The sequence below is a fragment of the Halichoeres trimaculatus genome, unplaced genomic scaffold, assembly GCF_033239565.1.
Source record: "Halichoeres trimaculatus isolate MK-OKI-2021-1 unplaced genomic scaffold, fHalTri1.1 fHalTri1_scaffold_3, whole genome shotgun sequence".
Classification (NCBI taxonomy): Eukaryota; Metazoa; Chordata; class Actinopteri; order Labriformes; family Labridae; genus Halichoeres; species Halichoeres trimaculatus.
In genome coordinates, this window is record NW_027437181.1 from 25,395,282 (window position 1) to 25,409,914 (window position 14,633).

The following is a 14,633-nucleotide window of genomic DNA, read 5'->3' on the forward strand; positions in this document are numbered from 1 at the left end:
CAACCAACCATTGGCTGATCTGACCCCTATGTGGGCAGGACTGTAACGGGCACAAATCATTAACTCTACCTGCCATGAGCCATCAGGAGAGGAGACAGCTGAAGCATTGATGTGATGCTCTGTGCTAATTTATAATTGTTTAGATTAAAAAAGCACATTTAGAGCATTTTAGTGTATTTCTCCAATTTTTAGATGATTAAAGTACTTTAACTTACCTCTACATAAAAATTCATAATAAAGGTGAAGTGTAAATTAATTATTTTAAGATGATTGCAAAATGAATGTCATTGAGTCTCACCTGCCTGCACATGCTTTATGGCTGAGAAGGGTGCCAGCTGTTGCACGGGCCTATTGGAAGACTAATGTGTTGTTTACCCACTTAGCTCCTGCTGTGTCAAGAGGTGAGAGGCAGACACGGCTGTGTAGTGTAAGACTGCTTTGCTCTTTTTGCATTATTTAAGCGGATGCAGCCTAATGATCCATTGACTGCAGAGTAAAGCTAATGGACCAAAGGGCAGAGGATGTCAGAAGAAGTGAGCGACAGGTTTGCTTTGTGATATCTGCGGTTGTTACTTTGAGATTTATTCCCACTGGTTTAAAAAAAACAATCTTAGTTTTTCTACAGCATATTTTATCACTCACTAAAAGCAACCCATTAATCTGATGTATTAAAACCTATTTGAAATGTCCACAAAATGTGTGTTTCTCAAATGCAGTCAATTTTACAAAATTAAGGGAATCATCCTAAAAGATATTTTTGCACAACTTATAGAATAGAATAGAATAGAATAGAATAGAATAGAATAGAATAGAAATTTATTGTCATTGTAACAAGTACAACGGAATTAAAGTCACAGCAGCAATCAAGAAAACAAAAGTAAGAAAGTGTACAGAAAGTGCAAAAAGGTCCATAAGAAAATAGATGATGACAGCTTGTCCATCATTCTCCAGTTCAGCCAGCCTCCACCTCCACAGGGTCCAGGGCTGAGCTTCTTCAGTCATGCTCCATCTCTGTCTCCTGGTTCCTGTCTGCTCACAGCAGGTGAAGCTCTTCCAATGTGGCATTTGTGTCTGATGTTAGCTCCGTTAGCCATGTCTGTGAATAGCATGATGCTACTCTGCCCTCTGGTATTCCCTCTGTTGCTGGGTTAGCACAGCTAGCTCGTCCATCGTATTTAAGATAGATCTTACGTTCCCAATAACGATGGATGGAAGGACAGGTCGATGTTGTCACTTCTTAACTCACACCTGAGAACCAGCACGTCGTCCTCACCTCCTTCTCCTCACCTTGTGGGAAGACATCAGGCCTCACACCAGTTGGCACTGACATGCTACAGGCTGCTAACAGCTGAGTTCACATGTAAACAATGCAGCCATGGTTACATGTAGGATCTCCAGACAAACACAGGAGAAAAAGAATTAAAAAATATCGCTGAAGCCACAAAAAGTTTGGTGTCCATGACCAACAAATGAGCCATACAAAGAAATGATCCACTTTAAATATAAAAACGACAAAAAAATCTATCTAATCTATGCTAATCAATTTTAAAGGGTTGACTGTTAAAAGTGTTACACATGTCCTCCACAGAGGCACAGTGTTATGAGGTCATATCATTTAATCCACAAATCTATAATTCCTGAGTCCACTCAAAACTGCTGCACCTGAAGCCAGGTCCCCACCCATACAAAGCTCTCCCTTTTCTCTACTGTCTCTGAGTCTGTTCACCTACTCTGATATGAATGCTGGACTATGAAGCCCACCATGCAGAATTCCCTACCAGAATACTATGTGCAATGCTAAACATCAACCAAGAAACTCATATTACCGTAAAGAAGACACGAGGGTTATCAAAGGTGAGGGATAAAAAAATTATCAAGGGACAAGAAGAACTGGTCAATGCCAGAAACACTAGGAGCTCCCAGTCTGTAAACTGGTGCTGCAGTAGCCAACATGTGGGCATAGACCACAACACAGGAAGTGACATTGGACTTCTCATCTGAGGATGACCTAATGAATGCCCTGGATTCTAAATCAGGCGAATATAGTAAAGGATCCAAAGCGTTAATTAATCTTATTTCTGCAGGCTGGCATGTTCAGGAAGTCATTTATTGCAAACAGCTGGCTACTGGAATAACCCAGATATTCAATCTCATTAGACATCATCAGGCAAGGGAAATCAAACAATGGGATCTGAGACTGTGAATACACTTAAATCTCTACCACACTGTCCTATAGTGTACCTGTACTGCCTGCAGTCACGTCAGTCTCTCACAAACAACAGATTTGTCGGCTGAGTCAGATGTTTTCATTAAGATCTTGGCCAATAGATCATCTTTCTTTTCATTGTTTCCATGGTAAGCTCTCACCTCTTTGCAAACACTCCTCCACCATATTTTTCACAAGGTATTAAATGACACTTCATACAGCTATGCTCATTGTCTCCTATGTTGTGTTTAGAGCTACAGCTGAGTTGTAGGCATTTACTGTAAGAGCTGCACAATGTGTCACTGCCCTCTGTGAACTCAATTTTAGTTATGTTTTACTACAACCATGTATCTATTTCCTGTTAATTGAATTTCAAAGCATCCAACTTTTGTCTTAACAATGTCATGTTCAGTGTTTTGATGTTGAGGGTTCATGTAAAGTGAACAGGTGGTTAGATTAACAGGATTTCTGACAGGGTGAGCAATACCCAGAGGTAAAGCTACGTTTTAATGTTGGGATCATCTTTCCTTTGTTTACAACAGGAAAACTGATTAAGACTGTTTAAGTCCTGTTAAGTTTCCGAAAGGGATTCTTGTTTCAAGTCACAGGTGTCCTAAAACAAGCCAATGCAAAACATCTGCAGATGAAATATAATCAGTACACAAATACAGTGTATTTATTTATCTTATTTATTTATTTATTTATTATTTATTTAATCAATTAATTATTTAATTTAACAATTTGGATCAGCAGTTTTGTTGTGTAGCTCCTTATATTTGGAAGTGAACTATTGAACCCAGCTACCGTTTTTTGTTTGTTTGTTTTTTAGTTATTTAAGTTGTTTTTTAGTTATTTAAGTTGTTTTTAAGTTGAAGAGACAGCAAACATGGAGGAAGGCATGCAGCAAAAGATAGAACCAAGAACGTTTTTCCATGGGGCACACATTTAAACTTTTAGGCCATCACCATTTGTACTGTTGAGGTTTTAACCAGCCAGTCAAGTATCAAGTATTTTACCACAGCCAGGTGGTGAAGGTGAGATAAAGTAAACTTAACCCTGTATTTCAAAATATGGAATCACAACTGAAATCCACAAGCCAACCTTAAAATCTGTTGCTCCCTAGTTACAACAAACTTGGGAATTTATTTCACTTCAATCTGGCCTTTATTACCTTTACATGGGCTTGTTGTCAGCAGAATTACAGGACTACATTGTGAAACTGGCTCCAGTGTCCGTCCCTTCTCCCTGCATTCCCATAATAAGATTGCTGATAAGCTGGTCTGTTACATTAAAGAGTTAGGGTGAGTAAGACAGGCTGTGGTCTGACTGCTCACAGAGCAAACGCATCACAGAAAACTCAATGTGATTTCCCGCACACAGATGCTCTGTGGTTTGCTGTTAGATGGAGAGGAAAAGCAAGATAAGAAGGAGATGTTTAGAGAAAGTTGGCTACAATTTGTCGCTACTTTCAGAAATATTTGACATTGTCTGAGAAGATGTATCATATTTTGATTTAACAAAAATCTATCTTTTAGTCAAGTGTTTTGGTTGCACTAAGATTTCAACTATTACAATAGTTGTGTGCTGAAACTAATGGAACAGATATTTGTTACTATAAAAAACTGTACTTACTTTCCTCTTTTGTTTTATCCACTTTAACTGCTGTTACACCACATCTCACATCACATTGGTGGTAAAAGATGATATTCAAAGTGTCCATCAGAATGAACTACTCCCATTCATGTGCAGTTCATCCCTCGGTGAATTTTAGGGCTCCAAAGAGCATAAACCTGTAAATAATGCTTTAGTAGGACTTTCAGAATTTGTCAAGTTAACTAATTCACCAGGTAGCTGAACTGTTCTGTCTGGTTGTTAACTGGTGATCCAAATCACAGGCTGGTTATATGCAATGATTTCAAGCTGAGTGAAAACCTTTTTTTTTTGCCACTACACTTACTATTGACGAACACCTCATACAGCCCTGCTACAAGAATCAAAAATAAAAAAAACCTGAATGGTGGAGAGTTGACCAATTTATCAGCAGAGATTGTTGTTGGAGTACCTTTAAAATTACAGTCCAAGCATATATCATTTGTGTTAAATTATACCCAAATAGTACCCAAAACCATCATTAAAGATTAAGCCTTTGGATGTATTTTGAAGCATGTGAAGTAAGATTTAGAAAAAAAGAAATGCTTTCAATTGAAGAGAACTTCATAAATCAGTTTTTAAGAGATGCTTTGGGGGCCCCTGGGAATCTTGGGGCCCCAGGCAACTGCCTGTGTTTGCCTAATTGTAGCTACGCCCCTGACTAGTGGGGATGCTTTAAAAAATTGTATGTGGGCAACATACTTTTCTTTAATCAAGGATGACTTTTTCAAAAAAAAAAAAAAGAAAAAAGGCATGCCTATGATGCGATCACTTTTGAATTTGGGGTACGCTGGCTCAATGGTTTAAACTTTGTTAGCAGACATTTTCACTGCTGATACAAAATTGTTTTATTATATAATTTATGTGATATTTTTGGTAATTTTTTCTTAGTTTTGCTTGTTGACAAGTCTGTCAGAAATAAAATGTATTGTGTAAAAGCTGAAAATCATTCAGTTGTATTTAATTGAAGCGTCACGTTCCAAAATGCATGAAGTTCTTGGTCCAGAGGATGGACTGTTGGAGTCCAGGTCTCACAGTGGTTAATTGGATCAATTTGGAACTTGAATTAAAGGGGATCTTGGCGTCAAATAAGGACACATTTACAATGCAGTTAAGTTATATACATTGACAGCGGTTGCTGAGTTGGAGCAGAGTTGTTTTCTATTTGTTTGTGAGGATTATAAGAAACACATGTCAACATGCATAAAGTACATAATTTTCAGCAGCACACTGCTTGTAAAGTTAAAAAATGTGTAGTTGTCATGTGATAATCTGGATATATAAAATGTAACGGATACGAAAATTTGGTTGTAATGCATATTTGAATGTGACATAGCCAAAGACAATGGGTGACATCTGAGGAGAGGACTTTTGAAGCCCCACAGTGTTGGTAGTCATATTGGAAATCTCAGCTGAACCTGTTATTTGGTCTGCAAAACTTAAAACCTTTAGAAAAACAGAAAGAAATGAGTCACTAGTACAGTATGTGGAGAAAGAGCAATGAGTTATGTTACTAAACCATTTTGTTCCACTCCATCGGTATATTATTTTTCAGCTTTTTGTAAACTACCGTATGGGCTTCATATTTGAACAGCTGATAATGCAGCCTGAGGTCAATGTTTTTTTTTACATTATATTCCCTTTATTATGGATATCATAGTTTTCTTATTCAATGGGCTGTTCCATGTTATAACACATCTGAAAATTTGATTCAGGAAGAAAGTGGTAAAAAACACTTTTTTCCCATTTTTTTCTTATTTCTAACCAAGTCGGAAATAAAAACAATGTTGCTCTGAGATCTGAGATAAACATATAAGACTTTCTAGGATTTTAAGGACTTTATCTTGCCCAGGAAAGAGGATAATTTTTTCAAAATCAAACTTTTTGAGTTGGTTATAAACAATATTGTACAAAATCTCTTTCTGGATACATAACTCACTGGACAGGGGGTCAAATAAAAATATATTAACTTTAAAATAATAGTACCAAAAAGTATGGTAACTGTAAATATCACCTCTTTCGGTAGATTATTTTCCAGTTTTATGTTGTGCTTGATATTTACATATTTTTTCTTTACTAAATTATTTTTTCTATATTTACCTATTGTAATGTTTTTCACTTCATACTTTCTTGTTTGTTACTATTACTCTGTAAATTCCCCACTGTGGGACAAATGAGCCGTCAATTGACCATAAAAGATTTCAAATCCAGGACGAAGTGGACTAAATTATGTATTCACTTTTTTCAAAATCAAACTTAAGTACAGAACTTGAGGAAATGCATTTAGTTGAGTTAAGTTACCATGTACAAGATTAGCACTGTCTCATGCCTTGATTCTTGGAAAGAGACAGTGGACCCAGGGAAGGCCAGTCTAGCTCTGAGGAAGATGAGTTACAAGGACATGGAGGGCCCCATTGACTGGGTTTGCCTTGGGCCCCCAAACCACTAAATACGCCTCTGCCATTAGCCTACACTCGTGACACTATGAATGCATGGCGTGCTTATTGACATTACTGAAAGCCTGATATTAACAGGAAATGATGAGGGTAAGGGACGCTCCTGGGTTGAAAAGGTTAAGACGAAGAGGAAACGAAAGGAAACAACTTGATATGTGGCAGCTGACATGATACTATAAAATGATTTACAAACTGTATAATCCAGATAAGCAGGTTCCTGAAGGTCCTGGGATTAGCAGTATAATACCCACTAATGTATCTTTTAATGGAGGCTTTGGTCTGTCTCGCGTGCATTTTCATCATATGGAATCAACGGTTTAAGCAGCAAATGGAGCCTACTGGCATTTACTACACTTTGTGTGCGATAACAGTCAAAGGGGAGCCCACACAGAGCTGTTTCCCCTAAGAGCACAATAAAGCCTTAAAAAAGCACATTAGAAAGCCCTTAAATACTCTTTGTCATCTTTATCGACAAATCCAGTATCCGATTCGGACCGTTCTTTTGCTTTATAAGTGCTCCTGGATACGGCCAAGTCTAAGATTCGACTGGTTCTGTCAATACATTGTGAATAATCAACAAAATATAAAAGCACAGTTTAATCTCCTTAACCTACAGTAAAAGAAACCAGTCCTCAGTTGACTCCATCTTAAACTGCTTAACTTTTCAGAAGACTGAAACATGTCAACAGCTAATTGAAAAAGAAGTGTCTTTAGCTCTCCTCCCTATTTATATCTGTGTGGTTTAGAGTTTATGGCTTTGCTGTGTTTTTGTTACTTACTCACTGGGGACTTGTTTCCTGCAGACAGAATGCAGATGGAATGGTTGACTGATTCCCAGTACACATTACCCGTGTATTTAATCTGTACCATTCTCGACTGCAGATTGATGTTGGTATTGAACTTGGAACTGGTTTGTAATAGTGTGGTAAGTTTGGTATAAAATTTGGTTGCTTCATTCCAATAACCAAAAATCAAAAATAAAGTGTTAGCTTATGAAGACTAATGGGGAAATGGCCTGTGATTTTTTAAACTATTATTTACCATAGATAAATCATCTTCTTTTTAAGCCACTGCACACCAACCTAATGGCAAATCTGTTGACAGATTGTTGGACCAGATGAATGAGTGCAGATGTGCACTGAACCTAAAGTGAGGGGCTTGTGGTGCTTGATGGAAGGCTTTTAGTCCCTATGGCCCTGTACCTTCTTACTGTTTGGTTCAAATAACTGCCAACCACAGAGCACATGTGCGGTCAAAATATCATCTCTGGAAAACCACTCCAACACCCCCCTTTGACTTCACCGAAGTCGACATTTTACTTAGTCTATGAAGCGCTGAACGGGATTAGCACTATGTGTGGCCCTAATCTTCCATGATTACGAAAATCTTGCTGGATGTCTTGTTTTTAGTGTGGAGAAATCCTTTAAAGGCCAAAGATTACTCTGGTAGGCTTCAGATTTAAATTCGGAAGCACATCCCTGCTTGTTTTAAGTGGTTTAGAAAAGCCAGGTTAGCAGAGAGCCAGGCAGACGAGAAAGCCGGAGATAGAGGCTGTTTGTGGAAATATGGGGACAGTCAGTTAGAAAACTGAGTCTGAACGCTGAGAGAGAGGGAAGAGAGAGAGGGAGGAAGTCTGTCTTTTTTGAATTATTGATGGACCTCATCCACTATGTGGTCTCTTACACTGCACAGCATGCGGCAGTGGGGTAAACCGTGAGTCACGCCTCAACTCCATGAAGGTCCAGACTTAGACAGGTCTCCACTGAACCGTGGCTTACACACACACACACACACACACACACACACACACACACACACACACACACACACACACACGCTCCTTTCTTGACTCCCTGTGAAAAGGAAAGCTGAGCTTACCTTAAAAGCCCTCATACCAACTTTGTATTGATCCCAGCAAATGCAATGCAGCACTCAGGAAAGAGTAGTGTGTGTGTGTGTGTGTGTGTGTGTGTGTGTGTGTGTGTGTGTGTGTGTGTGTGTGTGTGTGTGTGTGTGTGTGCAAAGCAGAATACACCTATGGTAAAAAAAAAAAAAAAATTAAAAAAAAGTCAACCCTTTTCTACAGAGATGCACAAGATGCAGTAATTTCAGACGCTATCTTTTGTTTCAAGCAGAAAGTAGAAATGGAGTCTTACCAGTCTCACATATCATATACGTGACATTTTCTATTTTAAGGACTTCTTGAGCCAAACATGTATGTGCCTTAAAAGAGGTGAGTACAGAACCCAAATTTCTGACAGCAAAGAAAAGTGCTCTAAAAAAATACCAAAACTGAAAATAGTGATCGATTTAGTTTGATCTTTTTCAAATTAGCTGCACTTAAAAAATATTACAAACTTTTTTTCTGCGTTCTGTGACACACAATTTCATACGGTTAAAATTAAATCTTGGATGCTCTGATCTGATTTTACCCTGTTTTAAAGCAAATTTTAGTGCTAAAGGGTGCGGCCACACTGGCCATTTGGTCAGCTTTCTCATCAGAGTCAGCACAATGAGACACAGAGAGCACTGCTAAAAATTTAGGGACTTTTTGGCTTGTGTTACATTGTTTAGGTCAGACACAGCCCTCTAACACCCCCACTATTGTTTAAAATGATTGACAAGAGGAGTGGTCGCAGCAATCAACCACCATGCATCATACTTCATGTCCCCGGGCTTGCGCTTGTGCATGAAGTGAACCGTGCTGAAGCCCACCTCTCCGTGTGTGCCAAAGTCAGATTCAGAAGTGAATCGTCCACAAGCCAAACAATCTGGGCTTTAGGGTGGAAGCGTGTTTAAGTAAAGCAGTACGGTTTGCCAGTGTGACTGCATCCTAAGTGCTAGCTGCCACTTATGTTAGCATAATGGCTGGAAAATGGGTCAAGGGGCTGATCTGACTTCTCCTTGAAGCAGCACCATGTGCCTTTGAAGACCTCTCAAATTTTCAAGATTCCCAATCTTCTTTATGTCACACAAATAAAACACACTGAGGAGACAAAATGACATGTCTTTTCTTCCAGTGTTATGTATTTTGGTGGAATACTCAGAGCTTTATCTTACTTTGAATCTTGTATTTGTTGATGGACTTAATCCTTTATCTTGCTGCAGCGCCTGAGGTCATTATTGCTGTTCAACATACCTTTGTCCACATGTTTACAGTCTATGTGCTAGATTATGCCAAGCTAAGCTAAGCTAAGCTTAACTAAGATAAGATAAGTTAACCAAACACTACATGTAGCACTGATTGACTAGCTTTTATATACGGCTGTTGGAAAAACTCCAATTGAATGTCACAGTTATAAGGTTTGGCCATCAAGTTTTCTCTATCGTCTGAGTGTAGATTCTCTTTACCAGAGGTCTTTCTGAATGGGCCAGGACTGGAGTAGAGTTTTTTCTTTTTTTAACGAAGAGTGGAGTAAGGCTTTGATGTGCTACAGTAAACAGCACACCTCAATGTTAACCTGGGATGAGCTGAAAGGAGCGAGGGCACCTGTGGGTCAGGGCTTAGCTCTAATCCTATCACATCAAGGAAGAGTCTGCGGTACCAACGGGAGGTTTGGCGGTAGTGAAAGCTGTAAAGTTCAAGAAATAAAGTCACCATAAAATGCTAGCAGGAATGCTGCTAGCATTGAAAGTCTCACCTTTCCATTGTTATTTCTTCTGCTTTTCAATGATATAAAAGGTTAGAGACAGTAAAGGCTGCTGCTTCACACTTTCAGCTGGTCTACCAAGAAGCTTCTTGTTTCTTGTTGGCTGTTCTCACAGTTGTGTTCGTGAAAACCATTATACCTGCCCCTCACTGTAGAAAACAAAGCTGTGCAGGGAAAGTCAGAAACAATTAATGGATTAAAAGATATCCCTCAGCTGACTCCAGGAATATACTCTGCTCAAACACAACAACACTCTTAAGGAGCTTTCTTTATCCAGCAAGCTTGGAACATTAACAACAGTTTCCAGAAATTAAGACTCTTGAACCTCAGTATTAAACTGCAACCAAACATACAATGTTGACCTGATGGTCTGGATGGGACATGGTCTTGGCCCTTGCATGTTCCACTCTTGCAGTTGCAGAAAAGCCAACAGATTGCCTTTCTCAGAAAATCCCTTCTAAAAGGCTTCTAGGGTGGATTTGTGCTGGCCAGCGGGGCGAAGGATGGATGGAGCAGAGATAAGCCTATAGAAGGTTAGAGGCCATCCCATCATGACTCCAGCCAGTGTCATCTTTCATGTGTCTGTGGAGAGAGCAATACCCCTTGATCTTAAGATTCTGATACTTCCCATACAACTTGACTTCACTCAGCTGTCTCTTACTAAGTCTAGAAGACTTTGCATGCATTCAATCTTGATTGGATGTTAACAGAAGGGATAAATGGTAGTGACCAGTTGGCTCAATGGGGTCAATATGAATTAGCAGGGTTAGTCCTACAGGCAGCGGGTCATTGGGTTTGAACATAACACCACTGGGATCGCCTATATAATTATAAAGTCAGCAATGACTTGACACATAGAGAAAAGAGCCAGTGGATCCATTTTTCTCTTGATCAGTCACCTAAAGGATGATTAAATGATTTCAATTTAGTAGATCTGAGGTGCTTTATCACAATAACCCAAAGCTGTCATGCTTCTGTTCATTTTATTTGCTTTGTTCCTCCTTGATAAGATATAAATTGTTCTCCTGAGATCCCAACTTTTTTTTTCAATAGCTTCATCATCTGACACTTTACATCAAGTTTTTGACAATCCTGTTGGACCGTCTCGTTCCACAGGAGAGGTCACACCTCCATATGCAGGGTAGCATCCTAAAAGTAAGAGGGTGAGAGCTTTTTTGTCTCCAAAAAAAACTTACTTCATTTTGTTCTCTCCTTTGGCAAAAGAAAAGCATGCAGTTGAGATTTGTGTGTGTGTAAGCTGGAGAGATCAGGCATCACCAAGACTATAACTCTGACGTCAAAAAGCACATGTGCAAACAACTTGCTTCCATGAAGATAGTTTCCAGAGAATCTCGTGCTGCAAACAGTGATGACCCAGATGCAGCACAGGTTAGCTGAGGTGGAGCTACTCCATCCAAATAGGCAAAGCTTAAAAAAGTCATAGAGCTATACACTGTCCACAAGGTTAAGGACTATTTTAGGATTGATTTTATGTGAATCTAAAGGTGATGGTAGCATTTATCAACAGTACATGAGCCAGTGGTGTTAAAGAATTAAATAAGTTCAGCATGGTAAGCTGGTATGAGTATACAGTATTATGTGTATACAGTATTATGAGTATACAGAATCAACCTCATTTTGTACTTAAAGCTCCTGTGACTGGCTGTTAAACAGGCTTGGATTAGTATTAATCCCTCTGAAGCTGCTTCTGGAGGGCATAAATTTACACCTTTGACAAATGACTCACTGGCAACCATTTTCAGAGCATTTTGACTGATCTTAAAGACCCACAGAATATTGTCTTCTATGACTTTGTCAACGCTGAAATTACCTAAGAAGAGTCCACTGTCCTCTTTTGTGTTTCTTTTTCTGTTTTTGATCCCCAAAAAAAACGGAAAACATACATTTTTGGGTCCCACTCATCTCAAGTGCTCTATGCTCTGATCCTCTCCATAATCTCCACCGCCTTTTAGTCTTTTCTCTCTTCCTCTTTACTACTGCGACACATTCTCTGTTCAAGTGTGAGCTGCCTGAACTTTTCTGGCTTTCAACATCTCGCCATGTCGTCTCTCATCTTTTTCCCCACATCTTTGTTGATCTCCCATCCAAAGAGAGCACCACTGGCACTTACAGTAGTTTACAAGCCTGATATTGATTGACAAGCTCTGCCAAACCCCCAGTAATTGACTTCTTTAGATGCAGTCAATGGTTGCTGTTGAATTGACATCTTTAGACATCAATTGCAGCTAGTGAGTTAAAAGAAAGCATGGAAAATATTTTTTTTGCAAGAAAATACTTCTGAAACATGTACAGAATTAAATGAAAAGAGATAAGCTACTTGCAGTGCCAATATGGGGGCTCCAAAATTGACTTGAATTAAAAGTTCCTTAAAGTAGCTTTAATCTTCCAGTCAGTCTGGATGCCAGTTTGTCTATTTTAAACATTCAGAAGAGTGAATTGTTGATCTAGACACAAGAGGATAGTTACTGGATGAAAAGTGTTTCTCAAAAATGGCCTTTTGTGGTGCAAACATAATAATGTTGCTTTGCAGTCCTGGGCTTAAACTCATGGAAATGGGCAAGTAATGCCCTGCACATCTGCACAAATTTCAGCATAAATCTTTTTCTTTAATCCAAACAGAACAAAGTATAAAACATGGTCAGTAACATGTGTCAGTGTTTGCTGGTTGCTCACGTGGTTCATTTTTAACTGACAAATATGAGAGCACCAGCACCAAGGAAACAGTGTCCTAAAAATAAAAACAAGCCAGTATCCATTGATGAGAACTTGTGTTAAGTATAGAAACATTGATCTTGAATCGTGATATCCTGACTTGAACTCTTCTTTCACTCGTGTGTTCTTGCTCTCTCATTCTCTAAATGTATTTCTATCCCTCCTTTCCTCTCCCTCTCTAGTGTAAGCAAAGAGTCACATCCTCTTTGCCCCTGCCATCCCTGAAAGGGGGTGAAGAGGAGTTACCACTACATTAGACAATTTTCCCAAACCACTCTGCTCTCAACCTCATGTTGCAGCACTTTTTTTTTAACTCCAAAAAGCCCACATGTCTACAAACGGCAGTGGTGGATGGGGTGAGGGAGTCTGCCAAAGCTATAATGCACATGGGAACACAAGGCCCCCTGTGGTAGATTTTATTTGTTGCAAGAGCACTTAGCATTTATTATTTAGTTGCGTACAAGACTCTTGATTACATCAAGAGTTAAGAAATCCACTGCTTGTCTTGGTTGCTTTTCACAGTTGCATGTGGCTGATACATCCAGGTGTAAAATATTTGGGGGATGTTTATCCGTCTAGGGGAGCCTTTGAGAGGACGCAACAGACAGGTTCCATGTAGCCACCATGGCTGCTCTTTTAGCCATCAGTCAGCTGCTTATCCATCCATAATGGAGACAGAGAGAGGGAGGATGTAGTTCTGGAAATGGCCTCAGTCCCCAGCCTTTAAGCTGCTTTAGAGGATTGCTGGGTATTTTTTCCCCTCCCTCCCTCTACAGCAGACAGCTGATATCGGCTCTGAACCAGAACAGGAGAGGGCAGGGCAGAAGCCCTGAGCTTTCACTGCGCAGCTGCAGCCACAGGGCAGGGAAGAGCCAAGCTGCTTTGTCTTGCCTTTATAATTCACTCTTGGGAGACACGTGACATGCAGCGAGGCCTGCCAGGAAACTCCTGCTGCACCCTGCTGGGGACGTACTGCTACAAGTGGGCATTTGTCCCCATCTGACCATAATGCACTTAAGTTAGGTCAAGTTTGATATTTCCCTTAGTCAGGAGCAGGTGTGCTGCAGAAATGCCTTTTGTGACATCAGTCACTTTATCACAGGCCTCACAAGTGCATGAACAGCCATATGAGACTCAGCTGTTTTCTGTGTTGATGATTTACTATGGAGGGTTCAGACCAAAGGTTCTGTCTGAAATGCACCATATTCATGCATTTTCTAAACCCTTGTATTTAGAAACCCGACCAAGGCTGAGGCTGTCAGTGCAGTTCCAATGCAGCTTCTTTTCATTAACATTTTTTGAGTAATACTTAGGTATACATAATAAACTATGATTTAAATGGAGTGTAAAGGTCTACACAGTTATTACAGCTGAACAGTGTTTTATCAATAAAATTGAGAATACCATACATACTACAATACATAAACTTTAACTCCTAAATACTGTGTGTGTGTGTGTGTGTGTGTGTGTGTGTGTGTGTGTGTGTGTGTGTGTGTGTGTGTGTGTGTGTGTGTGTGTGTGTGTGTGTATTTGTGTGTATTTGTGTGTGTGTGTGTGTGTGTGTGTGTGTGTGTGTGTGTGTGTGATAAACTCTTGACCCACTCAACAAAACACAAGGAAAATATATCCTTTAGGCATCACTGACAGAGATTTTCAACGTGTTGTAAAAAACTTTACAGGCATTTCAAGCATTAAATGAAATATATTACTGAGCAAAATTATGGCATCAATTCCAATTTATCAGAATAAACACCTAAAAAAAGAAATATATTGTGCATTTTGCAAAATTTATGCCTTTGATTTTTAGTCCTATTTGAGTAGAACTGATTCCTCAGTGGGTGAAATAGTTTTGCCACAATGCTTTAAATGAAAATGAAAAAGTTTAAATCGGATTTTACAGCATATACAGATTTGCAACTATACGTACACCAATGATGT